The following is a 24,036-nucleotide window of genomic DNA, read 5'->3' on the forward strand; positions in this document are numbered from 1 at the left end:
TAAATAGCTTTCACCTGACTATCTTTAATTAAATACTGGGTATCTACAACAGAGTTTTTAAAAAAATTTAGTAAAAATACTAGTAAAAATGTCTATTGAGAAATTTTAAGATACTTTAAGATCTATTAAGATATGTCCGCTAATTCATCATCTGATTGGTCATAAATCCTGAATTAGTGTAAGATCTCAAATACGAATTTGACTAGTCCAAATGACAATTTTCAGATATGAGTTTTAGTCGTTGTAGTCAAAACTAATCAGAATAGCACCAGCCGATGCTCCCAACTGTGAGACATGTTCATACGTTTATTTACGTCAGGGATGAGGAAAATCAAAGGTGTAGATTTGCTCTTGACATCAGCGGGAACCTATGAAGTAATATTTACAGAATTACTCGACTTTGAGAGATTATGGTAGTTTTCAAAACCGGAAGCAAATCCACTTTTTGTAAATTCATTCACGTAGATGATGGCGTGGCTAACGGTGCTAACAGCCCGGCTAGCTCAGTCGGTAGAGCATGAGACTCTTAATCTCAGGGTCGTGGGTTCGAGCCCCACGTTGGGCGAATGATTTTTAAAGCTTACCGGGGGCTTTTTTCTGAAGTGAACTAAAGTGCTAGTTGTTCTGAAATCTGAAGTTCAATATTGTTTGGTCTATATCGATTAATCTGTAATTGGCAAACTAGCCCTGTTTATAGACAACTGTTCATTCAACATTTCTGTTCATTCTAAGACATTTAAAAATCATAAACGTATCTTTAAAAGTTCGAATAACGTTAAACGTTCAGAAGTAAGCTTTTGATTGTGCTCATTTGCCTTAAAAACATTAGGATCCAGCGCCACCGTGCGGCCATAAACACAATTAAAGTCTTATATTTATCTGGCATTTTCAAATACAACAATTAAAAAAAATAGAATACTTATTATTACTTACTTATTTTCTGCACCTTCTAATAGTTGTTTAAAAAGACAAATGTTTATATAAATATATCAAGGTATTTTATATAGAGGCATAATATTTCGATTTACTTTCTTATTGCCATAATATGTATCCAGGATTAAATATTTTACATTACATTTAATGTTACCACCTTAAATGTGAAATGAATTAATAAAGTGTTGAGTTTGTGGATCCAGTATTTCCTCTGGACGTATGTATATCCACAAGTGCGGCCAGCAGGCAAACAAGCCGGTGTTGTGCCGAATTCAGCACCCCCGCCGCGAGATGCATCCCCGGTATATTTAGTCCTAAGGGAGGTTAATCGGCGTTTTATGACAAAACGGGCAAAATATGCTGTTAAATATAATGTTCATTTCCGTCAAAATAAAAATAAATCGCCTTTTCCCCAGTAGAAACACTCTAGATATTGAGATGTAAAAAAGAAAAGGTCGCTTGTAAATAATAAAATGATATAATCTACATGCACCGCTGCTTTTTCTGAAGTCAGCTTCGACTTATTCTAAAACAAACGTGTACGTTCATTTTCTGACCACAATGAAACTCCTACATATCCTGTCGCAATTTTTATGGAATATTTAAACACTGGAAATAAATAGGAATATAGGACAAAAGCAGCGAATTGTAAATAAAATTACCACTTCATTACTGAACTTGCTAAATGTTATATCCATGAAAATGTACACATGCTGCCACTGCCTGAACATAACTGCAATATTAATAGTTGAATTAGAAAGAAATGTACCCAATTTTAATTCTGGCTACATTTCTGTTTTTGCCATGAAACTTATACAGGTATTTTACATTGATCCTATAGGTGTACTGACAAAAGCAAACCATATTTGTGTGTACAGAAAGAGAGTTATGATGGGGTGCTTTTTAAGGCAGTCCACCTGCCTGAAAAGGCACCCCCTCTTAATTCTGGCTACATTACTGTTATAACCATGAAACTTATACAGGTATTTTACATTGATCCTATAGGTGTACTGACAAAAACAAACCATATTTGTGTGTACAGAAAGAGAGTTATGATGGGGTGCTTTTTAAGGCAGTCCACCTGCCTGAAAAGGCACCCCCTCTTAATTCTGGCTACATTACTGTTATAACCATGAAACTTATACAGGTATTTTACATTGATCCTATAGGTGTACTGACAAAAGCAAACCATATTTGTGTGTACAGAAAGAGAGTTATGATGGGGTGCTTTTTAAGGCAGTCCACCTGCCTGAAAAGGCACCCCCTCTTAATTCTGGCTACATTACTGTTATAACCATGAAACTTATACAGGTATTTTACATTGATCCTATAGGTGTACTGACAAAAACAAACCATATTTGTGTGTACAGAAAGAGAGTTATGATGGGGTGCTTTTTAAGGCAGTCCACCTGCCTGAAAAGGCACCCCCTCTTAATTCTGGCTACATTACTGTTATAACCATGAAACTTATACAGGTATTTTACATTGATCCTATAGGTGTACTGACAAAAACAAACCATATTTGTGTGTACAGAAAGAGAGTTATGATGGGGTGCTTTTTAAGGCAGTCCACCTGCCTGAAAAGGCACCCCCTCTTAATTCTGGCTACATTACTGTTATAACCATGAAACTTATACAGGTATTTTACATTGATCCTATAGGTGTACTGACAAAAGCAAACCATATTTGTGTGTACAGAAAGAGAGTTATGATGGGGTGCTTTTTAAGGCAGTCCACCTGCCTGAAAAGGCACCCCCTCTTAATTCTGGCTACATTACTGTTATAACCATGAAACTTATACAGGTATTTTACATTGATCCTATAGGTGTACTGACAAAAACAAACCATATTTGTGTGTACAGAAAGAGAGTTATGATGGGGTGCTTTTTAAGGCAGTCCACCTGCCTGAAAAGGCACCCCCTCTTAATTCTGGCTACATTACTGTTATAACCATGAAACTTATACAGGTATTTTACATTGATCCTATAGGTGTACTGACAAAAACAAACCATATTTGTGTGTACAGAAAGAGAGTTATGATGGGGTGCTTTTTAAGGCAGTCCACCTGCCTGAAAAGGCACCCCCTCTTAATTCTGGCTACATTACTGTTATAACCATGAAACTTATACAGGTATTTTACATTGATCCTATAGGTGTACTGACAAAAGCAAACCATATTTGTGTGTACAGAAAGAGAGTTATGATGGGGTGCTTTTTAAGGCAGTCCACCTGCCTGAAAAGGCACCCCCTCTTAATTCTGGCTACATTACTGTTATAACCATGAAACTTATACAGGTATTTTACATTGATCCTATAGGTGTACTGACAAAAACAAACCATATTTGTGTGTACAGAAAGAGAGTTATGATGGGGTGCTTTTTAAGGCAGTCCACCTGCCTGAAAAGGCACCCCCTCTTAATTCTGGCTACATTACTGTTATAACCATGAAACTTATACAGGTATTTTACATTGATCCTATAGGTGTACTGACAAAAGCAAACCATATTTGTGTGTACAGAAAGAGAGTTATGATGGGGTGCTTTTTAAGGCAGTCCACCTGCCTGAAAAGGCACCCCCTCTTAATTCTGGCTACATTACTGTTATAACCATGAAACTTATACAGGTATTTTACATTGATCCTATAGGTGTACTGACAAAAACAAACCATATTTGTGTGTACAGAAAGAGAGTTATGATGGGGTGCTTTTTAAGGCAGTCCACCTGCCTGAAAAGGCACCCCCTCTTAATTCTGGCTACATTATTGTTATAACCATGAAACTTATACAGGTATTTTACATTGATCCTATAGGTGTACTGACAAAAACAAACCATATTTGTGTGTACAGAAAGACAGTTACAGGGGGATGCTCTTTAAGGCAGTCCATCTGCCTGAAAAGGCACCCCCTCTTAAAAATGCTGTGTGTTTTAAAGTAAAAAGAAATAAGCACTTGATTCAAATAAGATATTTTTTGAAAAATACAACCACACATTTATTTTATAATATAAAAACAATATATTATGAAAGAAAATATATTATTTAAACTGCACATGCAAATAAACATTAGAATCTAGAAAGCTCCTCCTTGGATCACCACCTTAACGTGGTGGAGGGGTTTGCGTGCCTGCGTGAGCCTAGGAGCTATGTTGGCGGGGGCAATAGCCCCTGGTAGGGTCTCCCAAGGTAAATTGGTCCTAGGTGATGGGCCAGACAAAGAGTGATCCACAAAGACACGGATGAAAAAGACAAGAACACAGACACAGCCTCCCTTGCCAAGAGCAGGGTTACCGGGGCCTCACCCTGGAGCCAGGCCTGGGGGAGGGGCTCCTTGGCGAGCGCCTGGTGGCCGGACTTTCACCCATGGGGTCCGGCCGGGCTTAGCCCGAAGGAGATATATGGGTCCACTCTCCCATGGGCCCACCACCTGTGGGAGAGGTAGTAATCCGGGTCTGGTGCATTGTGGATCGGGTGGCGGTCGGGGTCGGGGGCCCTGGCGTTCTGATCCTCGGTTACTGAAACTGGCTTTTGGAACATGGAACGTAACCTCTCTGGTGGGAAAAGAGCCTGAGCTGGTGCGCGAGGTTGAGAGGTACCGGCTAGATATAGTTGGGCTCACCTCGACACACAGTATGGGCTCTGAAACCAATCTGAAACCTTGAGAGGGGCTGGATGCTCTTTCACTCTTGAGTTGCCCAGGGTGAGAGGCGTAAGGCAGGTGTGGGCTTACTCATAGCCCCCCGGCTTAGCGCCTGTACGTTGGGGTTTACCCCAGTGAACGAGAGGGTAATTTCCCTGCGCCTTCGGGTTGGGGAAAGGGCTCTGACTGTTGTTTGTGCTTATGCACCGAACAGCAGTTCAGAGTACCATGCCTTCTTGGGGACCCTAGAGGGAGTGCTGGAGAACACTCATTCTGGGGACTCCATTGTTCTGCTGGGGGACTTCAACGCTCACGTGGGTAATGACAGTGAGACCTGGAGGGGCGTGATTGGGAGGAACGGCCCCGCTAATCTGAACCCGAGTGGTGTTCAGTTATTGGATTTCTGTGCTTGTCACAGTTTGTCCATTATGAACACCATGTTCGAACATAAGGGTGTCCACAAGTACACCTGGCATCAGGACACCCTAGGCCGCATTTCGATGATAGACAGAGGCGCTGAGCTGTCAACTGATCACCACCTTGTGGTGAGTTGGATCAGATGGCGGGGGAGGATGCCGGACAGACCTGGCAGGCCCAAACGTGTGCTGAGGGTTTGCTGGGAACGTTTGGCAGAGGAACCTGTCAGAAAGATCTTCAACTCCCACATCCAGCAGAGCTTCGACTGCATCCCGGGGGAGGCTGGTGACATTGAGTCCGAGTGGGCCATGTTCCGGACCTCCATTGTTGAGGCGGCTGAACGGAGCTGTGGCTGCAAGGTTGTCGGTGCCTGTCGGGGTGGCAATCCCCGCACTCAGTGGTGGACACCCCAGGTGAGGGGGGCTGTCAAGCTGAAGAAAGAGTCCTATCGAGCCTGGTTGGCTCAGGGGACTCCGGAGGCAGCCGACAGGTACCGAGGAGCCAAGCGGCTTGCGGCCTCGGCAGTCGCTGAGGCAAAAACTCGGGTGTGGGAGGAGCTCGGGGAGAACATGGAAAACGACTTTCGGTCGGCTCTGAGAAGTTTCTGGCAAACCGTCAGGCGACTCAGGAGGGGAAAGCAGTTTTCCACCAACACTGTATATGGTGGGGGTGGGGAACTGTTGACCTCGACTGGGGACGGAATACTTCGAGGATCTTCTCAATCCCACCAGCACGTCTTCCGCAGAGGAAGCAGAGCTTGGGGACCCCGGGGGGGGGCTCGTCTATCACTGGGGCTGAAGTGGCCAAGGTGGTAGGGAAACTCCTTGGCGGTAGGGCCCCGGGGGTGGATGAGGTTCACCCCGGGTTCCTCAAGGCTCTGGATGTTGTGGGGCTGTCATGGTTGACACGTCTTTGCAGCATCGCGTGGACATCGGGGGCAGTGCCTCTGGACTGGCAGACTGGGGTGGTGGTTCCCCTTTTTAAAAAGGGGGATCGGAGGGTGTGTTCCAACTATAGGGGGATCACACTCCTCAGCCTCCCCGGTAAGGTCTATGCGGGGGTACTGGAGAAGAGAGTCCGACTGATAGTTGAACCTCGGATCCAGGAGGAACAATGCGGATTCCGCCCCGGTCGTGGAACACAGGACCAGCTCTTTACCCTCGCTAGGATCCTGGAGGGTGCATGGGAGTTTGCTCAACCAGTCTACATGTGTTTTGTGGATCTGGAGAAGGCATTCGACCGTGTCCCTCGGGGTATTCTGTGGGGGGTGCTCAGGGAGTATGGGGTACTGGGCTCTTTGTTACGAGCTATCCAGTCCCTGTACAAACAGAGCAGGAGTCTGGTTCGTATGGCTGGCAGTAAGTCCGACTGGTTTCCAGTCGGAGTTGGACTCCGTCAGGGCTGCCCGTTGTCACCGGTTCTGTTCACAATTTTTATGGACAGAATTTCTCGGCGTAGCCAAGTGGCGGAGGGTGTCCGGTTTGGTGGTCTCAGGATTCCATGTCTGCTTTTTGCAGATGATGTGGTCTTGTTGGCTTCATCGAGCCGGGACCTCCAGCTCTTGCTGGACCAGTTTGCAGCCGAGTGTGAAGCGGTAGGGATGAGGATCAGCACCTCCAAGTCCGAGTCCATGGTACTCAGCCGGAAAAGGGTGGAGTGCTCTCTCCAGGTTGGAAGTGAGATCCTGCCTCAAGTGGAGGAGTTTAAATATCTCGGGGTCTTGTTCACGAGTGAGGGAAAGATGGAGCGTGAGATTGACAGGCGGATCGGTGCAGCATCAGCAGTAATGCGGGCTCTGTACCGGTCTGTTGTGGTGAAGAGAGAGCTGAGCAAAAAAGCAAAGCTCTCGATTTACCGTTCAATCTAAATGAGTTTTCTCCGCAGGATGTCTGGACTCTCCCTTAGAGACAGGGTTAGGAGCTCGGACATCCGGGAGAGACTCGGAGTGGAGCCGCTGCTCCTCCACGTCGAGAGGAGCCAGTTGAGGTGGTTCGGGCATCTGGTTCGGATGCCTCCTGGACGCCTTCCTGGTGAGGTGTTCCGGGCATGTCCAATGGGGCGGAGGCCCCGGGGCAGACCAAGAACACGCTGGAGAGACTATATGTCTCGACTGGCCTGGGAACGCCTCGGTATACCCCCGGAGGAGCTAGAGTCGGTGGCTGGGGAGAGGGAAGTCTGGGTTTCTTTGCTCCGACTGCTTCCCCCGCGACCCGGACCCGGATAAGCGGTGGATAATGGATGGATGGATGGATCTAGAAACAAGTTCAAGCAAACTTGTAGCATAATAATATATTATTATGGCAATTATTTTAATGACAATATATACAAAAGCATGTTAATAAATAAAAAACAAATATTAAAACTATTATAACAATCAAACATTTTTTAAATTATCTTAAAGTACTTTTATCTGAAAATGAACACAATACTGTATACATATATACATACCTTACATTTGCAAATAAACCAACTTTAAAAGATTCGAGTATATTTAACCAAAAAAACATGAGATTTTAGAAAGAAGAACACCCCTATTTGCATGCTGGACACATGTAGTCTCTATGCAGTGTAGCCAGAATTAAGCAGGGGTGCCTTTTCATGTAGATGGACTGCCTTAAAAAGCACCCCATCATAACTCTCTTTCTGTACACACAAATATGGTTTGCTTTTGTCAGTACACCTATAGGATCAATGTAAAATACCTGTATAAGTTTCATGGTTATAACAGTAATGTAGCCAGAATTAAGAGGGGGTGCCTTTTCAGGCAGGTGGACTGCCTTAAAAAGCACCCCATCATAACTCTCTTTCTGTACACACAAATATGGTTTGTTTTTGTCAGTACACCTATAGGATCAATGTAAAATACCTGTATAAGTTTCATGGTTATAACAGTAATGTAGCCAGAATTAAGAGGGGGTGCCTTTTCAGGCAGGTGGACTGCCTTAAAAAGCACCCCATCATAACTCTCTTTCTGTACACACAAATATGGTTTGCTTTTGTCAGTACACCTATAGGATCAATGTAAAATACCTGTATAAGTTTCATGGTTATAACAGTAATGTAGCCAGAATTAAGAGGGGGTGCCTTTTCAGGCAGGTGGACTGCCTTAAAAAGCACCCCATCATAACTCTCTTTCTGTACACACAAATATGGTTTGTTTTTGTCAGTACACCTATAGGATCAATGTAAAATACCTGTATAAGTTTCATGGCAAAAACAGAAATGGAACAGAAACATTTTCATGGATATAACATTTAGCAAGTTCAGTAATGAAGTGGTAATTTTATTTACAATTCGCTGCTTTTGTCCTATATTCCTATTTATTTCCAGTGTTTAAATATTCCATAAAAATTGCGACAGGATATGTAGGAGTTTCATTGTGGTCAGAAAATGAACGTACACGTTTGTTTTAGAATAAGTCGAAGCTGACTTCAGAAAAAGCAGCGGTGCATGTAGATTATATCATTTTATTATTTACAAGCGACCTTTTCTTTTTTACATCTCAATATCTAGAGTGTTTCTACTGGGGAAAAGGCGATTTATTTTTATTTTGACGGAAATGAACATTATATTTAACAGCATATTTTGCCCGTTTTGTCATAAAACGCCGATTAACCTCCCTTAGGACTAAATATACCGGGGATGCATCTCGCGGCGGGGGTGCTGAATTCGGCACAACACCGGCGCTCATTGCAGCCTGTGGGTCGCTCAATTCTTGGTAGATTCTTGGTAGCTTTGTCCAATCCCCTTACAGCCTGCTACCAAGAATACCAAGAATAAGCCAATCACAGCCAGAGGGCTACCAAGAATTGACCAAGAATGGACCAATCACAACACGCACCGCTACCAGAATTCAATGATGACGACACGGTTTCTAGGGCCACCTCACAACGGAGGCTGACCATTCACACATCGAAGCGCTATCACGAATTGACTCACGATGGCCCATTACTGGCGCATTGCTACCTAGATATGGCCAATCGAAACTCAGAGAGGCAGGAGTTCCCGCCCACCGACCTCACACATGCTAATCTATGGGGCACAGAGATGGACGGCGGAATATTTAAACCGGCTCATTTTGGCCGGGTTTATAAACGTGTTTGGAGTTATCATCTACCTGTGAGGCTTCACGAGAATATAACTCTCCGTTTCCACGAACGAACTCATCGATTTTCAGCACATCGTTCTTCTCTTCAAGTACGTTTTGGTAAGTAACGTTTATTTCATGTTTTGCTTAATATGTTATATATTCCATATATAAATCGCTAGTTGTAAAAAATGTTAGATTTTTTTTTATTGAAAATATAGTGATTACTTTAGCTACATGTTAAGTGAACTAACGTTACTTCAGTGAAGTTTGTGTTAAGACCACAACCTAAAACTGATTTTAAAAAATAACTAATAACATGGTTAGTCCTTTGAGTTAGTATTACTCCTGTGAGTTATCATTAGTTCTGTGATTTACTCCTGTGAGTTATCATTAGTCCTGTGATTTACTCCTGTGAGTTATTATTAGTCCTGTGATTTACTCCTGTGAGTTATCATTAGTCCTGTGATTTACTCCTGTGAGTTATCATTAGTCCTGTGATTTACTCCTGTGAGTTATCATTAGTCCTGTGATTTACTCCTGTGAGTTATTATTAGTTCTGTGATTTACTCCTGTGAGTTATCATTAGTCCTGTGATTTACTCCTGTGAGTTATTATTAGTCCTGTGATTTACTCATGTGAGTTATCATTAGTCCTGTGATTTACTCCTGTGAGTTATCATTAGTCCTGTGATTTACTCCTGTGAGTTATCATTAGTCCTGTGATTTACTCCTGTGAGTTATCATTAGTCCTGTGATTTACTCCTGTGAGTTATCATTAGTCCTGTGATTTACTCCTGTGAGTTATTATTAGTCCTGTGATTTACTCCTGTGAGTTATTATTAGTCCTGTGATTTACTCCTGTGAGTTATTATTAGTCCTGTGATTTACTCCTGTGAGTTATCATTAGTCCTGTGATTTACTCCTGTGAGTTATTATTAGTCCTGTGATTTACTCCTGTGAGTTATCATTAGTTCTGTGATTTACTCCTGTGAGTTATCATTAGTCCTGTGATTTACTCCTGTGAGTTATCATTAGTCCTGTGATTTACTCCTGTGAGTTATTATTAGTCCTGTGATTTACTCATGTGAGTTATCATTAGTCCTGTGATTTACTCCTGTGAGTTATCATTAGTCCTGTGATTTACTCCTGTGAGTTATCATTAGTCCTGTGATTTACTCCTGTGAGTTATCATTAGTCCTGTGATTTACTCCTGTGAGTTATCATTAGTCCTGTGATTTACTCCTGTGAGTTATCATTAGTCCTGTGATTTACTCCTGTGAGTTATTATTAGTCCTGTGATTTACTCCTGTGAGTTATCATTAGTCCTGTGATTTACTCCTGTGAGTTATTATTAGTCCTGTGATTTACTCCTGTGAGTTATTATTAGTCCTGTGATTTACTCCTGTGAGTTATCATTAGTCCTGTGATTTACTCCTGTGAGTTATCATTAGTCCTGTGATTTACTCCTGTGAGTTATTATTAGTCCTGTGATTTACTCCTGTGAGTTATTATTAGTTCTGTGATTTACTCCTGTGAGTTATCATTAGTCCTGTGATTTACTCCTGTGAGTTATCATTAGTCCTGTGATTTACTCCTGTGAGTTATCATTAGTCCTGTGATTTACTCCTGTGAGTTATCATTAGTCCTGTGATTTACTCCTGTGAGTTATCATTAGTCCTGTGATTTACTCCTGTGAGTTATCATTAGTCCTGTGATTTACTCCTGTGAGTTATCATTAGTCCTGTGATTTACTCCTGTGAGTTATTATTAGTCCTGTGATTTACTCCTGTGAGTTATTATTAGTCCTGTGATTTACTCCTGTGAGTTATTATTAGTTCTGTGATTTACTCCTGTGAGTTATCATTAGTCCTGTGATTTACTCCTGTGAGTTATTATTAGTCCTGTGATTTACTCCTGTGAGTTATTATTAGTCCTGTGATTTACTCCTGTGAGTTATCATTAGTCCTGTGATTTACTCCTGTGAGTTATCATTAGTCCTGTGATTTACTCCTGTGAGTTATCATTAGTCCTGTGATTTACTCCTGTGAGTTATTATTAGTCCTGTGATTTACTCCTGTGAGTTATCATTAGTCCTGTGATTTACTCCTGTGAGTTATCATTAGTCCTGTGATTTACTCCTGTGAGTTATCATTAGTCCTGTGATTTACTCCTGTGAGTTATCATTAGTCCTGTGATTTACTCCTGTGAGTTATCATTAGTCCTGTGATTTACTCCTGTGAGTTATTATTAGTCCTGTGATTTACTCCTGTGAGTTATTATTAGTCCTGTGATTTACTCCTGTGAGTTATTATTAGTTCTGTGATTTACTCCTGTGAGTTATCATTAGTCCTGTGATTTACTCCTGTGAGTTATTATTAGTCCTGTGATTTACTCCTGTGAGTTATCATTAGTCCTGTGATTTACTCCTGTGAGTTATCATTAGTCCTGTGATTTACTCCTGTGAGTTATCATTAGTCCTGTGATTTACTCCTGTGAGTTATCATTAGTCCTGTGATTTACTCCTGTGAGTTATCATTAGTCCTGTGATTTACTCCTGTGAGTTATTATTAGTCCTGTGATTTACTCCTGTGAGTTATTATTAGTTCTGTGATTTACTCCTGTGAGTTATTATTAGTCCTGTGATTTACTCCTGTGAGTTATTATTAGTTCTGTGATTTACTCCTGTGAGTTATCATTAGTCCTGTGATTTACTCCTGTGAGTTATCATTAGTTCTGTGATTTTAAACAATATTATTAATCTTGTGAGCTAAACCAATATTATTAGTCATGTGATTTACTCCTGTGAGTTATTATTAGTTCTGTGATTTACTCCTGTGAGTTATCATTAGTCCTGTGATTTACTCCTGTGAGTTATCATTAGTCCTGTGATTTACTCCTGTGAGTTATTATTAGTCCTGTGATTTACTCCTGTGAGTTATTATTAGTCCTGTGATTTACTCCTGTGAGTTATTATTAGTTCTGTGATTTACTCCTGTGAGTTATCATTAGTCCTGTGATTTACTCCTGTGAGTTATTATTAGTCCTGTGATTTACTCCTGTGAGTTATTATTAGTCCTGTGATTTACTCCTGTGAGTTATCATTAGTCCTGTGATTTACTCCTGTGAGTTATCATTAGTCCTGTGATTTACTCCTGTGAGTTATCATTAGTCCTGTGATTTACTCCTGTGAGTTATTATTAGTCCTGTGATTTACTCCTGTGAGTTATTATTAGTTCTGTGATTTACTCCTGTGAGTTATTATTAGTCCTGTGATTTACTCCTGTGAGTTATTATTAGTTCTGTGATTTACTCCTGTGAGTTATCATTAGTCCTGTGATTTACTCCTGTGAGTTATCATTAGTTCTGTGATTTTAAACAATATTATTAATCTTGTGAGCTAAACCAATATTATTAGTCATGTGAGTTAAAACAATACTGTTAATCATGTGAGTGGAAAACATTGCTAATGGTAGGACATAAATGGTCCTGCTAATGGTCTTATGAATGAAGAACAGTGCTAATGGTTCTGTGACATAAAACAGTGCTAATGGTCCTATGAATGAAGAACAGTGCTAATGGTTCTGTGACATAAAACAGTGCTAATGGTCCTATGAATGAAGAACAGTGCTAATGGTTCTGTGACATAAAACAGTGCTAATGGTCCTATGCTGTTAGTCATGTGGGTTAAACCATCCAAACCAATAAACCTTTATATTGTAAAAGTGCAACATGACTTATGATGTTCTTGGTTTATTTTAATTTAATACAAAAACATTCAACACAGCATGTTCTAATAATAATTTTGTGTTCATAGATAATGGAACCTACATTCAGGAAGAGGGCTGATGGTAGTCTGAATCTCTGTGATTCCAAGGCTGCTCTAACAGTGAAGGAGGAGAATAAAAAGAAGCCATGGTCCAGGGCCATTTCTCCAGAGAGAGTGAGGGACACAGCAGTAAATGCAGTTGTGCGCCTGGGTGGAGATACAGGCAATGATATACATGTCCTTGGCCAGTATGAGCTCCAGTTTGGAGTTTTCAGGGGGCAGACCTTCAAGTGGGTGGCTGAAAATGCTTTGGGTTATGCGGGATATCTTGTTGCTGCCATGATGAAGGATTCATCACAGGGGAAAGACTCTAGGAGCCATGCAGAAAATAAGAAGTCTTTCCGGGTGTACATCGAACATTTTTACGAGGGTCGATATGCTGTTCGGATCAAATCTGAAAGCATGTCCCTAACCAGCTCTCAGTCCACTGCACAACCCTCCATAAGCACTGTGCCCACCTGTGAGCCCTCCAGCAACCCCATCCAGCCTGGCCCCAGCACTGAGCCTACCACTGGTCAGCCTTCAGTGGCAGTCTCCTCTCTCCGCTCTTTGTTGGTTGGGAAAGGCAGCAGAATGACAAATCTTGAGAAGTCAGTCAAGAGGCTCATTACACCCTCCAAGTTCAAACCTTGTAAGTTTCTATGGAACAATTTTTTTACTAATGTGTTTGATGTCTGTAAATAAACTGCCAATTTTTATATATGCTTGAATAAGATTTGTTAATTTATTCATTTATTCATCAGCTGTTCCAGCCACATGCAGTGCTTCATCTGAGCCCGCACCAGTGGACGACAGTGAACTTGTGATGGCAGCTGAACAGGTGGAAACAGAAGTGGCATGTAAGTGTAATAAATATTTTGTTATGTGGTTGTTACATTGTATATGTTCTTACAAGTTCTTAGACAGTTGCCAGGATTGTGCTTACCCATATCTCTAATAATACTTTAGGCTACACTGCTGTAATGTACTGGCAGTATCATTAGAATACTTGTTTTGTTTTTGGGTAAATGTTTACAGCAATGTTGTAACCTTCTCTTTCCCTTCCCTTTTTTTTTTGTTCCATTTAGTGAAGAGTAGAACCTGACCTTTGCGTCAATGGCTTCTACGTCTGCTGGTCTGCAGCCTCCTCAGCAGCATAGCGCCATCTAGCGCCTGCCTTGGCGCTAGATGGGGCTGCTGGGTTTCCCTTGCTTTTCTAAAACCGCCTTTGGGAAATATATGTGAGTTCGGTGCCTTTCACTCTGTTATTATCCAGTTCATGAAGAAAAAGCAAAGCCAAAGTGGTGTTTGAATTTTCTTTTCCTTATTAACTTTTTCATTTTAGATTTGATCACGAAATACCAGCATAGTTTTGAAAATGAAATAACAAAAAGCTTTTTTAATTTTGTCAGTGCTGACCCATGCTTAAATGAAAAGAAAAAAAAAAAGTGGAATTTTATTTAATTTCATTTTTAATTTTGTCATGATATTTGCGCACACGTTTGGGAAAAGAAATAGCAAAAAAGAATTTGCATTTTAATTTTATTGGTTTAATGGGCGGTGGCGCAGTCACACAGCTCCAGGGACCTGGAGGTTGTGAGTTCGATTTCCCTTCTGGGTGACTGTCTGTGAGGAGTGTGGTGTGTTCTCTCTGTGTCTGCGTGGGTTTCCTCCGGGTGACTGTCTGTGAGGAGTGTGGTGTGTTCTCTCTGTGTCTGCGTGGGTTTCCTCCGGGTGACTGTCTGTGAGGAGTGTGGTGTGTTCTCTTTGTGTCTGTGTGGGTTTCCTCCGGGTGACTGTCTGTGAGGAGTGTGGTGTGTTCTCCCTGTGTCTGCGTGGGTTTCCTCCGGGTGACTGTCTGTGAGGAGTGTGGTGTGTTCTCCCTGTGTCTGCGTGGGTTTCCTCCGGGTGCTCCGGTTTCCTCCCACAGTCCAAAAACACACGTTGGTAGGTGGACTGGCGACTCGAAAGTGTCCGTAGGTGTGTGTGTGTTGCCCTGTGAAGGACTGGCGCTCCCTGCAGGGTGTATTCCCACCTTGCGCCCAATGATTCCAGGTAGGCTCTGGACCCACCGTGACCCTGAACTGGGGTCAGACAATGAATTTCATTGGTTTAAGTTCAGTTTTCATTTTGGCAGGATTTACCTCCCATACTTAAACACTGCAGCACACCTAGCCACGTCCTTATAGCCTTGTTCATACTACTTCTATCCTCCCTACTTCTGTGACTGGAAAATTGTTAGTGACTATCTAACGCATGGCAGTAAGCCAAACTGCAGACACCACAGTTTCAGCTTCTCTGGCAAATATATTTAAAAGACTATGAACTTACAAAAATATACAATGTAAATTTAAGCAAATGCATTCATGTTCACATAAAATGATGATAATTATGAAACCAAAAATGTGTGTATTCATGAGCTGAACTGCATTTGTACAAATCGCAGCCCATGACACTTATTTGTGAATAGTAAAAAAGATGTTTGTCATTTGTGTTTAACTGGTGGGATATGATTTACATGCACATTTGTCAGGTCTTTTTAGGCTAATCACTCTTAAATATACGCTTGTTTATATGCCAAATATATCTTTATGAATATGTTTCTATGTGAAATGCTGTGCACACATTTTCAGACTCGTTTAGAAAAGAGGCCCCTGATCTAAACGCGGACCCTGGATGAAATAGTAACTTCACGTGAGAAGGAAAAACCTCGACTTTCAGTGGAAATGAATGTAGAAAGCTTTTATTCCAATAATCTGGAGCATCTCTGTTGGTCCGTTCATTATGAAATATTCACACAGTGTAAAGGGACAGCTGTTGTGTTCAGCAATGGTTTTGACCACTCGTACTTTCAGTTGTTTAACTCACTAAACCATGAGACACTGGTTAAACTCTGCACGTCTAACCTTTACACCAGTAGGGGGAGGTGCACCGTTCCAGGAAGTACTGCAATACCGGGTCGATGCGTGGAGTGGACGGAGCAAGCCCCTATTCCATCTCGTTGTTCTATAAAGGCCCACAGGTCCCTCACCACACGGCTCTAACCGGGAGGATCTCATGAGCAACCATCAACGGGTCTTTGTGCTTATTCTGAAGAGCGGGGTGTGGGCTGTGTTCCTCCAAAAAAGCAGAGAGACAAGAAGCATTGCGTTTGTTAAAACGGCGACCTCTTCTTCTGATGAGAACAGATTTTTTTTTTTCTTTCAAAAAGTTTTATTGTTCATTCATTCATTCATTCATTATCTGCAACCACTTATCCAGTTCAGGGTCGCGGCGGGTCCAGAGCCCACCTGGAACCACCGGGCACAAGGCGGGAATACACCCTGGAGGGGGCACCAGTCCTTCACAGGGCAACACAGACACACACATTCACTCACACCTACGGACATTTTGGAGTTGCCAATCCACCTACCAACGTGTGTTTTTAGACTGTGGGAGGAAACCGGAGCACCCGGAGGAAACCCACGCGGACACAGAGAGAACACACCACACTCCTCACAGACAGTCACCCGGAGGAAACCCACGCAGACACAGGGAGAACACACCAACTCCTCACAGACAGTCACCCGGAGCGGGAATCAAACCCACAACCTCCAGGTCCCTGGAGCTGTATGACTGCAACACTACCTGCTGCGCCCTGTGTTTTTTTTTTTTGTCCCCATTTTATTTAATTTTCACATTTCATAGCTTTCCATAGGTTCCACTTGCTTTCTCAAACTACCGCAGCAAACTAATTGTCATCTTGTTTTAGACCAGTAGGAGGAGGTGCACCGTTCCCGGAAGTACTGCAATACCGGGTCGATGCGTGGAGTGGACGGAGCAAGCCCCTATTCCATCTCCCTGTTCCAAAAATCAATTTAATATATGGTCCCCGGGTAGGGGACGTATCAGATATTAAACTGATAAGAACAGATACTACACTTGATCTTAGCCAAAAGGCCGAGAAGCGATACTGAAAAAGGGCCTCAGCCTCGAGAGTCATTCTTCCAGACACACGACAAGCGGAGGGTAGACACGGGCCTCATTTCGTTTCCATATCCTCAATGAACACAATAACACAGACACACGGACTACACTCAAACTCCGCGAGAAAAAACGGTATTTCTACACATTTATCTTGGTCAAGGCGTTCAGGCCTGAGGTATGTTAATGAGCTCCCCCAGTGTCCAATCAGAGACGCGGACACTCATTACAGCCTACACAATACTGTCAGCTCGGTACAGCCCGAAAAACACAGTAAAGCGTCTAAAACAGCGACTACTATTTCACACAATCCACAACTGACCACATAGAACAAAGGAGAAATAAAATATTCACTTGTGTATTTATGTAGGTGTCCCCCCAGTGGCGGGATGTGGTACTGCAGGAAGAAAATACAGCGTTCTCTGTTCAAAACACGAAAGAGGACTGTTAACATTTCAATATCATCTTGGTATTCGTCATATAAACTAAATGTACAAGATTATGTAGACTGTCACTTCATGTAAACAACTAAAAATACGATTTATGAAAAAGTGTAGGCCTTGTGCCGCCGAGTCAAGGCCCAGAGACGCGGTGAAGTACTCCGTTTAAAAACGTTGCTCAAACTCTAAGGAACCCAAAATATTAAACGTTACACAGGCGTCACTTTGCACACATTTCACTAAATAAACACCATTATAAATATGTACCTTGTGGCAAAAGAAGCACAGAAAGGAAGTTAACAAACGGCTTGCAGTCACGAAGTCAAAAATAAATAGATATATGAATTAAAATAACACTTCACATCACGTTATCTCTTTACACAGCAGTGACTTACTTGTGTTCACCATAAAATAGCAGCTGCTAGTTCCAGGATCCAAATCTGAGAAGAGGAACCCCCCGAATGTCTGTAGGACCACCAGGAAACCTTCAGAGGATTGTGATGGGTCTTTTTTGACTTTCTTAGGACATTTTTTATTACTGACTTTATATAACAAACAATTTATTTAACCCTTACATTCTCACTGATATAAGTACTAAGGAATATTAAGTTTGTCTTTAAACTTAAAGAACACAGCTATTGTGAAGTGTAGAAAAAATTATACTTCAAAAAATAAACAAGCTTTGATTTCTTCATTTCATGGCCCCAGCAGAATGTATATATCCAATAGCAGCCCTGCGAAAACTTTATCCATCCACAGTTATTTAATTTCACCATCAGGAGACAAACTGCAGATTAATAGTAGATGTGTAAATAGAAACTAATGTAAAATTATGAAAAATTTGGTTCATATTGATTTAAAAACCACCACCAATGTACCACCAATAGATGGCTTTAGAGTGGTGCAACCAACCAACAACAACAAACCCAGACGATTAAACTACTGTTTTTTTCTTTAAGTGTTTAATTTAATCCAGATCCAAAGTGGTGCAGCTACTAAACCTGCAAAACATCAGTTTTCTAAAATACTCAAAACCTGACAGCAACACTTTCACACAGGTGACATACTGTCTACAAAGATGCTTTGCACTGCCTTACGTGTTTATTTTGGTCCCCATAGATACTTCACGTTCAGTGCATACAGCAGTCCAAAATGCATCGTGAAGCCTGTGGGGAATTCAAAGACTGTCCATTACCACCACTCCCTCGATGACAATGGCCATGTTCACAAGTGTCTGTGGTGTTCTCCTCATGTCTCTGGAATGGAACCATAAGTAAAATAAATAAATAAACACACACACATTAAATATATTTGTATTGAAACAGGATACAGTAAACATGTGAAAAAATATTTTAGTGCAACATGTTTATTTGATTCAACAATAAAGACTAACTATACAACTTTGCTAATAAAAATAAATCTACCGTGGTGTCGTTTAGACCACAATCCCAAAATTTACATTCACAGCATTTAGCAGACGCTCTTCTCCAGAGCGACTCACAAAAGTGCTTAGTGTTCAAACTGAATGTTTATATCCTCATTAGCACAAAGTAGGTTTGAGTCCAGTCTCCCCTTGAGCTCAGAACAAGGGCCAGTGCTGATACCGAGAAAGAACTAAACTTACACAGTATCACTCAAGAAAAAACAAGCAAATAAACTTTTTTATAAACTACCAGCTACTAAACTGTGCAAAATCAGGAGCCACATTCCTCAGTACATTCATTGTCTGTAACCCTTATCCAGTTCAGGGTCACGGTGGGTCCGGAGCCTACCCAGAATCATTAGGTGCAAGGCATGAACTCATCCTGGAGGGGGGAGTCAGTCCTTCACAGGGAAACACACACTCACACACACACACATCTCTGGACACTTGAGTTGCCAATCCACCTACCAATGTGTGTTTTTGGACTGTGGGAGGAACCCGGAGGAAACCCACGCGAACACGGAGAGAACACACCACCAAACAGTGGGGGGACTGCGTTCGCGCTCTCCCCTGAACTCACTGGTCACAGAAAGATTGTATTCTACTTGTAGTCTCATATAGAGAAATGTATAGACTTTTATATTGCTCTAAATAGTTTAACTCACATAACAATTGACAACATGGAAAATGGACTGTCAATAATAGTCAAATATTGTTATGCCTTTTAAAGGAGTGATCTGTAGGATATTTACTGTACTTAGTCATAAGCAGCAACGCTACAGAACAGAGCCAGAGCTGGATAATTTTCTCCTCAACAGGAAACAGCAATTCATTTCTGAAAAAATATAGAAGTACAGACACCTATGTATAGATTAAAAGGAGTGATAAATAAGGTTCAATAAAGTGAGGCATAGCGGTGTTTGAAAGGTGTCAGGACTGTGTTTCATACGAAGAAGGAGAACACACCACACTCCTCACAGACAGTCACCCGGAGCGACTCGAACCAACAACCCCAGGATCCTGGAGCTCAACACAACCTGCTGCTCAACCATACCGCTGCAGAGATTTCAGCTCAATTTATGGTGAGTCCTGCGAAAACTAAACACACACTTAACTGAAGATATTCACAAATGTATTTAATTTTGTAAATTAAAAAAAAGAATGTATTGAAATAGGGGCGGCACGGTGGCGCAGCAGGTTGGTGTCGCAGTCACACATCTCCAGCGACCTGGAGGTTGTGAGTCTGAGTCCCGCTCCGGGAGACTGTCTGTGAGGAGTGTGGTGTGTTGCTGCTTCTAAACCGCCTCCAATTTTCAAACTCAGAGCCAATATTTCCTGTCCTTTTACTCCGTCTCTGGTTATGGAGAGTTTTTTTTAGAAGGGCGGTAGGGCTTTTTGGGTCCGGTAAAATATAACATTAACTATGTGTTCACTTGGTCATTTCATGGCTGTGAGACTCTGTTTGTAGACCAGGCCACACAGTGAACTGTAAAATGATTGGACAGAGGGTGGGACACGGTCAGAACCTACTGAGAATATACTGCTTCAGCAATGCTGTGAGAGGCAGCAGTGTTTTAAGCTTTGACTTAATCTATGACCACACACCCTGGACATTTTATTACTAAGTACAGTAAACATCCTACAGATCACTCCTTTAAAAGGCATAACAATATATGACTATTACTGACAGTCCATTTTCCATGTTGTCAATTGTTATGTGAGTTAAACTATTTAGAGCAATATAAAAGTCTATACATTTCTCTATATGAGACTACAAATAGAATATAATCTTTCTGTGACCAGTGAGTTCAGGGGAGAGCGCGAACCTAGTCCCCCGCTACCAGAAATTATGCAGTCGAGATTCCCACATTTGGAGTCTACAGTAGTGCAATATCTACAGTGAACGTAGACAGTTAAGCTTTCTGATTGGCTGAGAGTCTACACTCACTGTAGAATCTGACTGTAGACTACCAATCAAATTGTAGAGTTGTAGTATTTGACTGTAGACCACCAATCGCAGCTCAGAGAAGCTAAAGCCCGCCTTTACTTCAGATTGTTTTGGTTTAACGGCTAAATTTAACCAACTTAACCGAGTTTTTAAAAAAAAACATTTAAATAGGGTGACCAGACGTCCTCTTTTCGCTGGACATGTCCTCTTTCGGGACCTAAAAAAGGCGCCCGGCCGGGATTCCAAAACTGTCCGGGATTTTGCCGTCCACCGTCTTCCCCCGTGCCACAATTCTTACAACAGGCCCTAATCCCTTTCTTGAAGCGTGCACATTGATGACGTATGATGACGTTGTTTTGTGTGAGCAAAAGGAGCGCGCCGGGATCAAGTGTTCAAGGAGTCGGAGCTCAGAGCAGAAATGGGACACACTTCGCCGCGCGCACCTTCTGTTTACATCAATTCACTCGAACAGCCTCGAACAGAAATGTGTTGAAAGTTGTTAAAGTAATTTCTCATAGTGTCTTCTTTGTATTTGGAAGAGTTTCTGTGTCACACGAGCCTTTCACTTTCTGCTCTGTATTTTACAAAACTGAAATGCGTCACTTCCGTCCCTGTAACGACACAAATACACGGACACACCTGACCGTTACTGACTCTCTGACGAGTTAATCCAGTTACATCTGCACAGTTTTTCTGTTTCACATTAACTTTAGAAGAAAACAGGCCAAATCATTAAAACCAGAACAGGAGAGAGACTGAGTTAAAGCTCTCACTTACAGCACGTTTCATCAGTCAGACCTTTTAACGTATGAAATATAAGTATTTTTACATAAATGTCTGGATCCTAGAGATGCTCTGATCATTAATCAACTCTTAATTACTTCTGTTTGATAAAATGTGGTGCTTGCTTTTAGTAACGTTTAAACTCAGTTAAAAGTTAAACTCACTTTAATAGTTTAAGTTTTAGTTTAAGTTTAAGTCACTTTAATAATGGGCTTCAGTTTTGAAGTGTGGTGTGAACAGAAAATAACAGGTTTCAATGACAATAAACGGTCAAGAAATGACAAAATTATTATTTTATTATTTTTTGCTTAGGGCCAGATGTTGAATGGAAAGGAATCTGTCCAAAAAGGCATTTGTTTTTTATCTTGTTAATGAGTATCTGTTTATGTATTAAACAGCAGCATAGTTACATGGTTATGCAAGCGTTTGTGCTGCCAACCTGCCCCATGAGTCCTCTTTTTTGAAAACTCAGATACGGTCAACCTCATTTAAAAATACCCACGCACTGGGGTGGATTCAGACAGGAATGAAGCATATACCGGGACTATATCTTTTACTAAATGCTCTGTAGAACTGGGCCTAAACCTGTCTTCTTTCTTATTGTAAAGTTAAATATTTAATGATTGTATGAATACAGTTAAAACAATTTTTATTTATCTGGCATTTTTCATTATAACTATAAACAAAATGAATGCTCATTTGCTGCAACTTCTAAAAGTTGTTTAAAAAGAAACATCCATCCATCCACTATCTGTAACCGCTTATCCAATTCAGGGTCACGGTGGGTGAACACACTACAATCCTCACAGACAGTCACCCAGAGGAAACCCACGCAGACACAGGGAGAACACACCACACTCCTCACAGACAGTCACCCAGAGGAAACCCACGCAGACACAGGGAGAACACACCACACTCCTCACAGACAGTCACCCAGAGGAAACCCACGCAGACACAGGGAGAACACACCACACTCCTCACAGACAGTCACCCAGAGGAAACCCACGCAGACACAGGGAGAACACACCACACTCTTCACAGACAGTCACCCAGAGGAAACCCACGCAGACACAGGGAGAACACACCACACTCCTCACAGACAGTCGCCCGGAGGAAACCCACGCAGACACAGAGAGAACACAACACACTCCTCACAGACAGTCACCCGGAGCGGGAATCGAACCCACAACCTCCAGACCGCTGGAGCTGTGTGACTGCGACACCTACCGTGCTGCGCTTAAAAAGAAACATATAAATCATATTGCCATGAAAACAAAATATTGAGAGTATTAAAAGATTTTGAATGTGTCTCTGTCTCCAATCAAAGGGTGGTTTGGGCTGTATCTTTATAATTTAATTATAATTTCTTCTCCTTCTTATATAACTCAGTATAACTCAAGATGGCAACACCAGTGATTCACATCCTAAACCCAGATGCCCCTGTCCACAGACAACAGGCAGTTTTCACAGGGACCAGAGGCCCGTCTGTACAGAGAGAGGAAGAAGACCGTCCCCATTTACACACAAATGAAGGATTTTAATACAATAGATGTACAATATTATTTTATGGTGAAAAGTGTGTTAAAGAAATTTCAAAAGTGATGTTTGTTGTGGAAAAATGAAACGAAAATGGTGACAATAAAATGGAATAGGGATGGAATAGGGGCTTGCTCCGTCCACTCCACGCATCGACCCGGTATTGCAGTACTTCCGGGTACGGTGCACCTCTCCCTACTGGTCTAAAATAAGATGTTGATTGACTTAAGTACGTTGTTGTTTATAGTGTAGTTTAAATCTATGGTTTTATAGAGAAGTGTTGTTGGAAAATGTTTGAATAGTTATAACGTAATAATAGTTTAAATTGTAAAAATAACCTGTTCGTGGTGTTTGAGAGAGTGAGTTGAAGCTACTTCACCACTGGCCAACAGACTCATATGGGGCTGGGTCAGTGTTGAGATCAGGACCGTTTACACGTGTGGTACATTTAGGCATCTCAAAAGAAAATAGACTCCCATTGAAGAAAATCATTTACTGTCTCTCTCTCTCTCTCTCTCTCTCTCTCTCTCTCACACACACACACACACAAACTGGACCCATGACGAGGCTGTCTATATAAGACTGTGAGCAGTACAGAATCAGAGGATTATTCCCTGGAAAATAGAAAATATCATCTTTTGAAGTCTCAGAACGTCTGGTAAATGTCTGTGTAAATGTAACGGGAGTGCGCCATCTAGTGCCCAGTGTGTGGTAATGACTAGATGTGTTTTCTCTCTGTAGATTTGGTCCACGAGGAAGAATGGACATATAAATGAAGTCAATAGACTCTGCGTGTGTGTTCTGTGGTGTTTTGAGGAGTGTAAGGCGCGGTGTTGCTTTGCTTCACATCCGTTTTTCACACCGAGATGGTCCTGTGTTAAAACGGCGAATGTAAACGGGAGGACGCTGATTACACATTCAGAAGCGGTGCATCATGGGAAGTCGTGTTTGGTTGTTTCCGACAGAAATAAACCACATGTATCTTTTTGATTCGCAGTGTGTGAACAGTATCTACACATTAATGAAAGCTGAGTTGTGTGTGTGGTGTTTGTTCAGGGTTCAGT

General features: G+C 41.7%; 2 non-coding genes across 2 annotated transcripts; one reads left to right on the forward strand and one right to left on the reverse strand.

Moving 5' to 3' along the window:
* Positions 1-492: 492 nt before the first annotated feature.
* trnak-cuu (transfer RNA lysine (anticodon CUU)) lies at positions 493-565 on the forward strand. The gene has a single exon. It is a non-coding gene; the product is annotated as a tRNA-Lys (tRNA).
* Positions 566-16,639: 16,074 nt separating this feature from the next.
* LOC136707911 (U2 spliceosomal RNA) lies at positions 16,640-16,830 on the reverse strand. Its single transcript, XR_010804275.1, has one exon. It is a non-coding gene; the product is annotated as a U2 spliceosomal RNA (small nuclear RNA).
* Positions 16,831-24,036: the final 7,206 nt, after the last annotated feature.

Source organism: Hoplias malabaricus, chromosome 9 (assembly GCF_029633855.1).
Source record: "Hoplias malabaricus isolate fHopMal1 chromosome 9, fHopMal1.hap1, whole genome shotgun sequence".
Taxonomy (NCBI): Eukaryota; Metazoa; Chordata; class Actinopteri; order Characiformes; family Erythrinidae; genus Hoplias; species Hoplias malabaricus.